Source organism: Chaetodon trifascialis, chromosome 2, assembly GCF_039877785.1.
Source record: "Chaetodon trifascialis isolate fChaTrf1 chromosome 2, fChaTrf1.hap1, whole genome shotgun sequence".
Lineage (NCBI taxonomy): Eukaryota > Metazoa > Chordata > Actinopteri > Chaetodontiformes > Chaetodontidae > Chaetodon > Chaetodon trifascialis.
In genome coordinates, this window is record NC_092057.1 from 31,363,470 (window position 1) to 31,376,383 (window position 12,914).

The following is a 12,914-nucleotide window of genomic DNA, read 5'->3' on the forward strand; positions in this document are numbered from 1 at the left end:
GTGTAATGATGTATTCAATGTATAGATAATTTTGATGATATCCCTGTATCATTCAAATCAAGGTTTATAAGGCTACTTACTAAGTAATTACACCTACAAAGGTTCATTCATCATGTCATTTCTATGTAATAGCAATAGTTAATTAATTGTTTCAGGTTATTGTTGTCAGGTTGAGTTATGTGTCATTCAAATCACGAAAACTGCAAATTCCAATATATAATTGCATATTAATGCATTAATGCATTTTTTGCAAAATAAATTATGGAACCTGTTAACTTTTTGTGTTGAATAAAAGAGAAATATCATCCAATATAAAATTGGTCATTGTTTGAAATAATGACCAATAATATTTGGTAAAATTGACAAATACACCCCATGGACTTGAAAAGTACCCCAATTATAGAATCACCCAAATATACTAAAGTAGTTTTGCATGTTGGTGTCAATAACACAGGGCGTTTATCCATTGCTGGACTGGACTGGAACCACACAGGAAGTTTTCCACAGGGCTGGAACTCTCTCCAGACTGAGATGGAGGCTAACAACTTATGTATGTGGACCGGTCAAGTGCAGCTTTGGTTAGCCGTCCCTCCATAGTTCCCGAGCAGCCGGGAAACCAGGGAGGCTGGGTGACTGTTCGAAGGAAGCATAGTCCCGTGTTGAAGCCCACGGGTCACCACCAACCACTTCATGTTTCTAACAGGTTCTCCCCACTCAGTGGCACACCCACTGAGAAGCCAACTCTGATTATTTGCAGCCCCATTTTGAGAAACGTGAAGTTAGCAACATCAGTTTGACACTGCTGGCTAAGGATAAGCTTATATAGAGTAAAATTGTTATTCACGTCAGCAGTAATGACACCCGGTTACAATCAGAGGTCACTAAAATTAATGTGGAATCGGTGTGTACATGTACAAAGATGGTGTCGGACTCTGTAGTTTTGTCTGGACCCCTGCAAAATCTGACAAATAACATGTTTAGCTGCATGTCATCATTCAGACTTTCTGGGGAAGACCTGGTCTGATTAGGAGGGACTGCATGCATCCCACATTGGACTGAGCAGCTCTTCTCTCTGGAAATCTGACCGATTTTATTTATGAATCTAACCCCTGACAACTCAAAGTTGAAATCAGGAGGCAGAACTGCAGTCCTAAACGCTTATCTGCGCTTCCATTAGAGCAGATAAGCACTTCAACACTCCATAGAGACTGTGTTTGCCCCCTGACCACATAAACTTAGTAAACAGAAAAGAGGAGTTAAACATAAAAATCTAATAAAAATTAAAACAACCACTACAAAAGTACAACAAGATAGTAGAATTAAATGTGGACTCCTTAACATCGGATCTCTGTCCTCTAAAACTGTTTTAGTAAATGAGTAAATATCAGACCAGAATATTGATTTATTTGGTCTGACTGAAACCTGGCTGTGTCATGAAGACTTTGTCAGCCTAAATGAAACTACTCGTCCGAGCCATATTAATGCTCACATTCCTTGAGGCAATGGCCAAGGAGGGAGGGATTTAGAGTGCATCACAGCACAGAGGCAGTTAAAGTTACAAATGACCTTCTAATTGCATTAGATAAAGGACTTGTCTCTGTACTAGTCTTATTAGATCTTAGTGCTGCATTCAACGCCATTGACCATGGTATCTTATTGCAGAGACTGGAACACTTCATTGGTGGGAACTGCACTAAGCTGGTTTAAATCCTACTTTTTAGATCGCTCTCAGTTTGTACACGTTAATGACGACTCCTCTGTGCTCACTAAAGTCAGCTATGGAGTTCTGCAGGGTTCTGTGCTTGGACCAATTCTATTCACCTTATATATGCTTCCTTTAGGGAAGATTATCAGTAAGCACTCAATAAATTTTCATTGCCATGCAGATAATACATGCTTGGTGAAATTGATGGGTCCCTCCCTTTTGACCCATCCTAGTAGTCCTTCCTCCACGGCAGACCAGGAGCTTTTTTTGTCACCATTGGTCAGGTGGTGATCTTCATGCATGTTTTTGGAGGGGGGTTTCATTTTTTTTTTTTTTTAATGGAGGATCCTCCAGGTGAACACAGGGAGAACATACAAACTCCACACAGAAAGGCCCCTTTTCCTCTCAAGGATTAGGGCAGCAGGCACCGAAATGGTCAGGCACCATTTTATCTTTAAGAGCTCATAGTACCTTATTACCCCACTAGAACACTGCATGCAGGGCTAGGGCTAGGGCTGGTTCCTCAAGTCTCCAAAAGCAGAACAGGAGCCAAAGCGTTTATCTATCAAGCTCCTTTCCTGTGGAATCATCTTCCAGTCTTTGTCCGGGAGGCAGACACTGTCTCTACATTTAAGAGTAGGCTTAAAACTTTCCTTTTTGATAAAGCTTATAGTTAGCTCAGGATTGCCCTGGACCAGCCGATAGTTATACTGCTATAGCATTAGACTAACTTAGCTTCTTCCCCAGAGTCTCTGTGCTTTGTCATCTCGCAGGTTCCCATGGATAGTGGCTGAATCTGGATTGTGGATTACAGCTATGTCTCCTGCCATGGCCCTGCCTGACATCCACTGCAACTGCTACTACTATTATTACATCCACTGTCACTATTACTGTGATTGCATTTCTGTCTGTCTCTCTCTGTCTGTCTCACTCCCTCTCTCTTGCTCTCTCTCTCTGAATTGAAATGAAGAGCTAACGCCGCTAACCAGACTGCAGAGGGAGTACCAGGAGTGTAGCATCATGTGCTACAGATTTCAATTGCTGAGAGCGGACAGGAGATCAATAGACAGTGGTAAGCGGAAAGGTGAGGGCATTGTGATGTTTGTGAACAACAGATGGTGTAACCCAGGGCATATCAGGGTACAAGAGCAGAACTGCACCAAAGACATTGAGCTGTTAGCTGTTAGTGTTCGGCCATATTACCTCCACGTCATCGCGATAACTGTGTACAGCCCCCTGTCGGCTGATGCTGCAGCAGCATGCAAGCTTCTGCTCACAGTTTTCTCACAGCTGCAGACATCGCACCCCCAGGCCCTCCTTCTCATCTTTTGAGACTCCAGTCACACTTCCCTGTCCTCCACTCTCCCCACTTTCACACAGTATGTTACATGCCCCAGCAGAGACAATACAACACTGAACCTACTGTATGCAGGCTATATAGATCAGGTCTGCGGGGTCATCCTGCACATCTTCCACATGAGTCTCAGTCTGGAGAGAGTTCCAGTCATATGAAAATTTCCTGTGTGGTACCATCAACTACCTTACCAACAGACCCCAGTATGTGGCTTTGTGACTGCATGTCCAATGTGGTAGTTTGCCATCTGCCATGTCCAGAAGTTTTCCAATGATACAGCCATTGTTGGACGCTTATCACAAGGTAACGAATTGGAATAGAGGGATGTCATAACCAACTTCATTGATTGGTGTGGACTGAACCACCTGCACATACACGCCAGCAAAGCAAAAGATATTGTGATTGATTTCCCAAGGAAGGTACTGCAGACCACACCGGTGAACATCCAGGGCTTGGACATTGTGATCATAGGGGATTACAAATACCTGGATGTCCACCTCAACAACAAACTGGACTGGACTAAAAACACAAATGTCCTGCACATGAAGGGCCAAAGTTGTCTCCATCTGCTAAGAAGACTAAGGTCCTTAGTATGAGTATGTAGGACATTGCTTTCAAAAGAAACGCCCCATTGTTCACCTGTCGTTGCTCCTGTGTGTTCGATGATTATCCTGTCTGTGTGGAGGTGAAAGTAGTGAATCTTCACTGAAAGCAATGATGAGCTTCCATGGAGTGTCAGGCATAAATACAGGCACCTGAAAAGGAGGCCAATTTGAGCAACTGCCATGTTCCTTGTCTCTTGACAACCTCAATAAGCTGATAAGGACATTGTGGAGGAGTGGGATCAGGTGCCAACTATGGATGACCTCAAGACCATTTTGTGGAGTCGTAGGCAGCAACAAAGGAGAGACAAAAATAAGATCATAAGCCCTCCGAAAATTATTGATGATGAGAGAGAGTATGGGGAGGACATTTTTCAGAAGGTCCGAAATTGCAGAAAATGTAAGTTTTCACTGAGAGATCAAAGGAGGACATTGTGTACTTGGATGCTAAAGGAAGGGTCACCAACACCATATGAATGACGATGACTCTGGAAAATAAGATATTTCTCCTTTTGTAAAAATGACTCAGTGTAGCCTACTTTTTTCATAAAACAAACTTAAAACAGCACACAAATATGCAGCCAAAAATGTTTTTTTATTGTACATGATTGAGGAATCATCATGATCAAGCATCATCATGCCTTCGGTTTCTGTCAGGCCAGAGGGCCTCGTCCACATCACAGGCGATGTTCTCCCTATCTAGACATCTCTGGAAGAAACGCCTTGAGTGGCGCATGAATCCCTGAATAGACTCAAGGCTGACGTCACCACAGGCTTCTTCCATGGCCTGGACGAGTGGGACCTGGGTCTGGGGGTTTCGCTCATACACCTTCCACCTCCAAGCAGAGAAGAACTCCTCTATGGGGTTGAGGAATGGAGAGTACGGCGGGAGGAATAACACCGTAAAATGTGGGTGGGCCTGGAACCACTGACGTACAAGCAGAGCTCGGTGGAAACTCACATTGTCCCAGATGACAACATAATTAATTCTTTGTGGATCATCAGTGTGATCTGGTGGAACAAGTTGTTCGTGGAGGTCATCAAGGAAGGCCAGCCGCAAGTCTGTGTTATAGGCACCAAGATGTACATGGCGGGACCGATTCGAACGGGACCCTGTAGACCTGTTTCATAGCTAATGAATTCCTCTTGAAGACACGGTCCAGTGTAGACAGGCTGACATTCTGGATCGTATTAAAAGCTGCATTATCTGCTAGGATCTTCTGTTTAATTTGTCTTAGGGTAATTGCATTGTTTTCATGAACCATGTTCACAATTAGGGTCTCCTGCTCTGGTGTGAAAACATGTCTTTTTCCCCCACTGTGAGGTTGTCTTTTGGTCCTGCAAAATATAACTACTGTGAGCACACTGTATTATATTGAAATGCAGTATTGTATTACAGTACACAGTATATACAGTACACAAATACATAGTACACAAATGCTGTATTGTTTTACAGTACACAAGACAAATAGATTTACAGTAAAGTATAAGTGCCTGTATAAGTATACTAGTGCCTGTTCTCCATTCTGAATGTTCTTATGATGGCACCAACTGTGAATTGGCTGAGATTTGGCTGGACCCTCAAGCCAGCCTCCCTCATGCTCAAACCATGGTTCAGCACATGGTCTATCACAGTGGCCCGAATCTCATTAGATATAATGGTTCTCCTTCTTCTTACTCCTCCTCCTCTCTGTCCTCCTCCTCCTGCTCCTCTCTGTCCTCCTGCTCCAATCTGTCCTCCTCCTCCTGCTCCTCTCTGTCTTCCTGCTCCTCTGTCCTCCTCCTGCTCCTCTCTGTTCTCCTGCACCTTCTGCTCCTCTCCGTCTTCCTCCTCCCATTCTCTGTCCTCCTCTATGTCCTCCTTCTCTCTCTCCTCCTCCATGCCCTCCTTCTCCTCTCTCCTCCCCTCCTTGTCCTCTTTCTCCTTCTCCTTGTTCTCCTCCTCCTCCTCCTCCTCTCAAGGCACTTATATGCTGCAGTCCTGATTGCTAATTGCTCACCAGACCTGAATTTGTTGAGTTTTGAACATTTGTGTGTTGTAGGTTGATACCACTGAGTTGTCACATGAGAAGTGACAACAGAACATTGTGTGTAGTGTTTTGACAACAAGTTAATGTGCAATTGACTGCAGAGTGTATTGTAGGTTGAAGCTTTGAGCTTTTACATGAGAGGTGTGTGCAACAACTGCACATTGTGTGTAGTGTTTAGACAACAAGGTGATGTGCAATTGGCGTCAGAGTGTAAAGAAGGAAAGTCAGAGTCTAGGGGAGTCATAAGGGAGTGTGAAGTAGTGACAATTCGGGTCGAGCGAATGGTATGTGAAGTTAAGGTTGTGCAAATTGTGCCAAAGTTTAGATTTTTGTGTGTTAACAATCGTGAAAAACTGTAACTTGCATTCTCATTCTGTGTTTCAGCGGATCCAGGAGCATGCTACAGCCAATGAGCTGTATGAATATATTTTCATTGATGAGGCTGGCTTCAACCTGGTGAAGAGCAGGAGGTGGGGCAGGAACATAATTGATCAAAGGGCCATTTTTGAGGTCCCTGGGCAGCGTGGTGGGAACATGTGTGCAACGTGTGTGCAGCCATGAACCATCATGGAATCCTGCATCGCCACGCTAGCCTGGGGGCCTACAATACTGCGCGGCTGATCACATTCCTGGATAGCCTGCATGGCCTGCTGGTGCCACGAGGCCAGATTGTTGACCCGGGGATCCACTATGTAGTAATCTGGGACAATGTCAGCTTCCACAAGACCGCAGTAGTAAGGGAGTGGTTCCAGGACCACCCAGGATTTTCTGTACTTTACCTCCCCCCTTATTCCCCTGTCCTAAACCCCATCGAGGAATTCTTTTCTGCTTGGAGGTGGAAGGTTTATGAAAGAAACCCCCAGCAGGCCATGGAGGAGGCCTGTAGTGACGTCTCTGCTGAGGCCTGTCAAGGCTTCATGAGGCACTCAAGACGATTTTTCCAGAGGTGCCTTGCCAGAGAAACCATCCTCTGTGACGTGGATGAGGCCCTCTGGCCAGATAGAAACAGGAGACTTGATGTTGTCTAATTCCTTCTGTGAAAGGGGAGGAGGGGGGTGGGCGTGTTTGAGGCAAAAGTGTAACCTTTTGACTTTTTTTTTTTTTTTTTTAAACGTACATTTTCTTGTGCACTGAAACACTGTAAATAAAACAATGATTTGCTGCATACTTGTGTGATATTTTATGTTTGAAGAAGTGGGCCTACACAGACATTTTCCAAAAGGAAAAATGGGTAATTCTCATGAGTCATTGCCATTTACATTGGGTGTTGCATTTCTATAATTGGGTTTTCAATTTTGCACTTCAGTGTGCTGTGAATGCTTGGTAGTGTGCAGCAATTGCTGAGCTGTGTGTATCAGTTGACTCGTATGTGTGTGTCATTCGAGAATGTGGCTGTGTGTACCAAATGAGAACATGAGTTCCATTTTGTGAACAAAATTGATGGCAAAGAGTCATCTTGAAAAGGGAGGTCAGGTTTAGCATTTTGTGTGTGAGGTTTTCAGGTTTGTGTGTACAATTTGAAGGAATCCGTTAGTGTTTTGAGAAACGTGTGTTAAGAACTGTGAAAAACTGTAAAAAGGACTCAAACACCGTTAGAATGCATTTAAGAATCATTTTACTGTAGGTTAGCATGTAAGCATTAGCATGCTAATCATTAGTATATTAGCACACCAACCTGATATCACCTGAAGTCAAACCTGTATGCATTAACAAGTTCATAGGACCTCATGTTAGCATTAGCCGCTGTTAGCATTGTGGCTAATGCTAACAGGCCAACGTCACTCATTCAAGATTTTTCAAGATTTTTACTTTATTGATCACTGCACACACATGCTACAGGGAGCAGACTGCACGCACGCCATGCTTTGTGAAATTGTTTTCTCCGCATTTGACCCATCTTAGTCTGTCGTTCCTCCGTGGCAGACCAGGAGCGGTGGGCTGCCAGCCAGCGCTGGCGCCCGGGGACCCATCCTTTTTTCGTCACCATTGGTCAGGTGGTGATCTTCATTCATATTTTGTTTTTGTTTTTTTTGGGGGGGGGGGGTTCATTTTATGGAGGATCCCCCAGGTGAGCACGAGGAGACCATGCGAAGTCCACACAGAAAGGCCCCTTTCCTCAAGATAAAGGGCAGCACCGAAGGCATGGTGGAGGACACGCCCTCAGTGCCCACAGTGCCCCAGGTGGGAATCGAACCCGGGACCTTCTAGCTGTGAGGCGACAGTGTTGCCACTGTTCGTGTCGTTATCAGTGTCGGCATTGGAAGTGGCACGTGGTTTCACTTGGTTTCACCCGTTGCTGGAGAGACAAGCTAGGCAAGGGACCAGTAACATCAGAGTTGTCGGAGGCTGGAGGCCGAGAGCATCAAGAGATATAGATTGCTTGGTTGCGCTGAGGGAGATGGATGTTGGAAGATCTTCGAACAGATCATCGTCTAAAGTGTTGAAAATGAGCTCCTGGTCCACGGTGTAAAGTGATTTGCTATAATGCTCTTTTGTCATGTGTTGTGCGAAGACAGAGTCAAAAGGGAAATGAATGAACCAGGTGAGCTTTAATAACTGAAATACAGAATAGGATGTGTTCGGGGTGTGGTCTTTGTTCCCAAAACTCACACACAGACACAAAAAGAGAACAAACAAGAAACCAACAAGAAACACAAGGGAGGGGTAAACAGCAGGACCACAAGGGAGGGGGATCAGTGATCAGATCAGTTAATTTAATAAATACACTAACTAAAATACTGTGTTAAATACCAAAAAATTACAAACACAAATAAAGAGCTGTCATGACCATACCTTTCAGTCTGAATGGGCTTCCCAGTCCAGCAGTTACTGCTCACTGCTTTCAGTGTGGGCTTTGTGTGACTGAGTTAGCGAGAGTCTGTCGCAACGATGTGGCTTAATAGTTCAGAGGTCAACTATGCTCAGGGGCAGGGCTTGCGGACAGGCAAGCCAGGCAGTTGCTTGGAGCCCCCAGCCACGTTGACTACTGTTAGAACTTAAAGATGTCAAGCTAGCATGTTAGTACTGGGAAAATGATAGATAGATAGATAGATAGATAGATAGATAGATAGATAGATAGATAGATAGATAGATAGATAGATAGATAGACATTCACCTGAGTAGAGCAGGGGATAAAAGGGAGGCTCTAGTTGCCTGTTTCCTGTTGCCCGATTGTCCTGATCTCTTCGGGGTGCTTCCGTGTGTTCCCCAGTGTGAGTAACCCTTTGTGATTGTGTTGTGTTAATGTTAGATGTTGGATCTTACCAGTTTCAGTGACTGTCAGCCCCATTTGCGCTAGTGTTGCCTGCCCATTCCTTGGTGCCCTTTTGTTTGTTTACACTCCTTTTGAGTGCACTTTTGGTTTGTTTACACTCCTTTTGAGTGCACCTTTGGTTTGTTTTTAAGAGTGTGTTTTTTTGTTTGTGCTTTCCTACTCCTGGGGCTCTATTTTCGACTCCACCGCCGGCGCAGTGGTATTTTCGAGCAGTGCAGGCAGGCGCACGGCACACTTGGTATTTTGGTAAACCAAGGTGTACAGAGGTGCTCCAGGATGGGCGTTGTAGCACAGTAGGGGGGAGGTCAGGTCAGCACATTGGGATTTTCGACCATTTTGGTCTGTGCCAGCGGCGTAAAAGTGCGCTGAAAGCTCGCCACCCCAGACCTGGTCAACTCTGTGCGCCAGCGGCGCACCGCCGGGCAAGTGGATTTTCATAAACCGGCAGAGTTGTGTGCTCACAGCACCAACACCTCGCAGTCAGGTTTCCACAGTGTCTGGCATTTCACTGCAATCAATAATTAGCAACAGCCATGATTCAATGCATCAAGCCAGCACATACAGTCAAACCTAAATTTCTATATTTTGATCAGTATCTCATCTGACCACGGCTGCACAGTGGTGCAGCAGGTAGTGCGCGTGCCTCACAGCAACAAGGTTGCTGGTTCGATTCCCGGGTCTTGCCTTTCTGTGTGAAATTTGCATGTTCTTCCCGTGCATGCGTGGGTTTTCTCCGGGCACTCCGGCTTCCTTCCATAATTGGTGACTGTAAAATTGCCCCTAGGTGTGAGTGTGAATGGTTGTGTGTTTGTGCCCTGCAATCGACTGGTGACCGGTCCAGGGCATACCCCGCCTCTCACCCGTTGATGGCTGGGATAGGCTCCAGCACCCCCCACAACCCCGAAAGGGATACGCAGTATAGAAAATGGATGGATGGATGGATCTCGTCTGACCACATTGCAAGCGCGTTTGGCATGCATAATGGTCACTCAACCTGACCGAATGTACACAGGTGAAACAGGGATGTCTGGTGATCTGTGACTCAAATTGCCTGCTGACAGACGTATAGTCCACTTACTGCTGGTTGGCACATGACTCGTTCATCCTGGCGAATTCTAGCATCGCCACAGTCTTTCAGGGACACCCCTCTGGATGGGTGGCTTCTAGGTGATAACGACTATCCACTGAAAACTTCAATTCAATTCAATTTCAATTCAATTTTATTTGTATAGCGCCAAATCACAACAGAAGTTGTCTCAGGACACTTTCCATATAGAGCTGGTACAGACCAAGCTCTTTTATCTACAAAGAAACCAACAATTCCCCCATGAGCAAGCACTTGGCGACAGTGGCGAGGAAAAACTTCCTTTTAACAGGCAGAAACCTCGAGCAGAACCAGACTCTGGGTGGGCGGCCATCTGCCTCGACCGGTTGGGTGAGAGAGGAAGAGCAAGAGAGAGAGAGTGAGACAGACAGACAGACAGACAGACAGACAGACAGACAGACAGACAGACAGACAGACAGAAAGAAAAGCAGTCAGAGAGAGAGAGAGACAGAGAGAGAGAGACAGAGACAGAGAGACAGACATGCAGTCACAGTAACAGTGACAGTGGATGTAATAACAGCAGTAGCAGTTGCAGTGGATGTCAGGCAGGGCCAAGGCAGGAGACGCAGCTGAAATCCACAATCCAGATTCAGCCACTGTCCATGGGAACCTGCAAGACGACAAAGCACAGAGACTCCGGGGAAGGAGCTAAGTTAGTAACACGCCGTGGTAGGACATGAGAGCGTGCGGATGGAGAGGGACAGAAGGACGGAGGAGCTCGGTGTATCTTTGGATGTCCCCCGACAGTCTAATCCTATAGCAGCATAACTAGGGGCTGGTCCAGGACAAGCCTGAGCCAGCCCTAACTATAAGCTTTATCAAAAAGGAAAGTTTTAAGCCTACTCTTAAATGTAGGGACAGTGTCTGCCTCCCGGACAAAGACTGGAAGATGGTTCCACAGGAGAGGAGCTTGATAGCTAAATGCTCTGACTCCTGTTCTGCTTTTTGAGACTTTAGGAACCATAAGTAGACCTGCATTCTGGGAACGCAGTGTTCGAGTAGGGCAATAAGGTACTATGAGCTCTTTAAGATAAGAAGATGCCTGGCCATTTATGGCTTTGTAAGTAAGGAGGAGAATTTTAAAGTCTATTCTAAACTTATAATACAGAGTATTGGAGAAATATGATCTCGCTTCCTGGTTTTTGTCAGAACACGTGCTGCAGCGTTCTGGAGCAACTGGAGAATATTCAGCAGCGAATTTGGGCAGCCTGATAGTAAAGAATTGCAATAATCCAGCCTGGAAGTTACGAATGCATGGACTAGTTTTTCTGCATCATTTTGAGACAAAATATGCCTGATTTTTGCGATATTACGTAGGTGAAAAAAGGCAGTCCTTGAAATTTGTTTTACATGGGAGTGAAAGGACATGTCTTGGTCAAAGATAACTCCCAGATTCTTTACAGTGGTGCTGGAGGCCAGCGCAATGCCATCCATAACTGCTATGTCATCAGAAAGTGACCTTCTAAGATGTTTAGGGCCTACTACTATAACTTCAGTTTTGTCCGAGTTTAGCATCAGAAAATTGCAGGTCATCCAGGTCTTTATGTCATGAAGACATGCTTGTAGTCTAGTTAACTGACTGGTTTCTTCCGGTTTCATTGATAAATATAGCTGGGTATCATCTGCATAGCAATGAAAATTTATTGAGTGCTTCCTGATAATCTTACCTAAAGGAAGCATATATAAGGTGAATAGAATTGGTCCAAGCACAGAACCCTGCGGAACTCCATAGCTGACTTTAGTGAGCACAGAGGAGTCGTCATTAACGCGTACAAACTGAGAGCGATCTGACAAGTAGGATTTAAACCAGCTTAGCGCAGTTCCCTTAATGCCAATGAAATGTTCCAGTGTCTGCAATAGGATGCCATGGTCAATGGTGTCAAATGCAGCACTAAGATCCAGTAAGACTAGTCCAGAGACAAATCCTTTATCAGATGCAATTAGAAGGTCATTTGTAACTTTAACCAGTGCTGTCTCTGTGCTATGATGCACTCTAAATCCTGACTGGAAATCCTCGAATAAACTATTATTGTTTAGAAAGTCGCACAGCTGATTGGCAACTGCTTTCTCAAGAGTTTTTGAGAGAAAGGGAAGGTTGGATATCGGTCTATAGTTGGCTAAAACCCCTGGATCAAGAGTAGGCTTTTTCAGTAGCGGTTTTATCACAGCTACTTTAAAGGACTGTGGTACGTAGCCTGTTGATAAAGAGAGATTGATCATGTCTAAAACTGAAGAGTCAATTAGAGGTAATACTTTTTTAAACAGCTTAGTCGGGATAGGATCTAAAATACAGGTAGATGATTTTGATGATGAAATTATTGAAATTAGTTGGTGAAGGTCAACAGGAGTAAAACAGTCTAAAACTGCGACAGACTGAGTAACAGTTTCTACGATTTCTGCGTTTGAAGACAAAACAGTACCTGTTAACGGCAGGAGTCGATGAATTCTGTCTCTAATAGTTAGAATTTTATCATTAAAGAAGCTCATGAAGTCATTACTGTTCAGAGCTAAAGGAATACATGGTTCACAAGAATTATGGCTCTCTGTCAGCCTGGCTACAGTGCTGAAGAGAAACCTGGGATTGTTCTTATTTTCCTCTATTAGTGCAGAGTAATAGGCTGCCCTGGCACTGCGGAGGGCTTTCCTGTATATTTTAAGACTGTCTTGCCAGGCGGACCGAAATTCTTCCAAATTGGTAGAACGCCATTTCCTTTCTATTTTCTGTGAAGTTTGCTTTAATTTGCGGGTTTGAGGAGTATACCATGGAGCTAACCTCCTATGTTTAATTTTCTTCTTTTTTAGGGGAGCAACAGAGTCAAGTGTCATACGCAACGATCCTGTAGC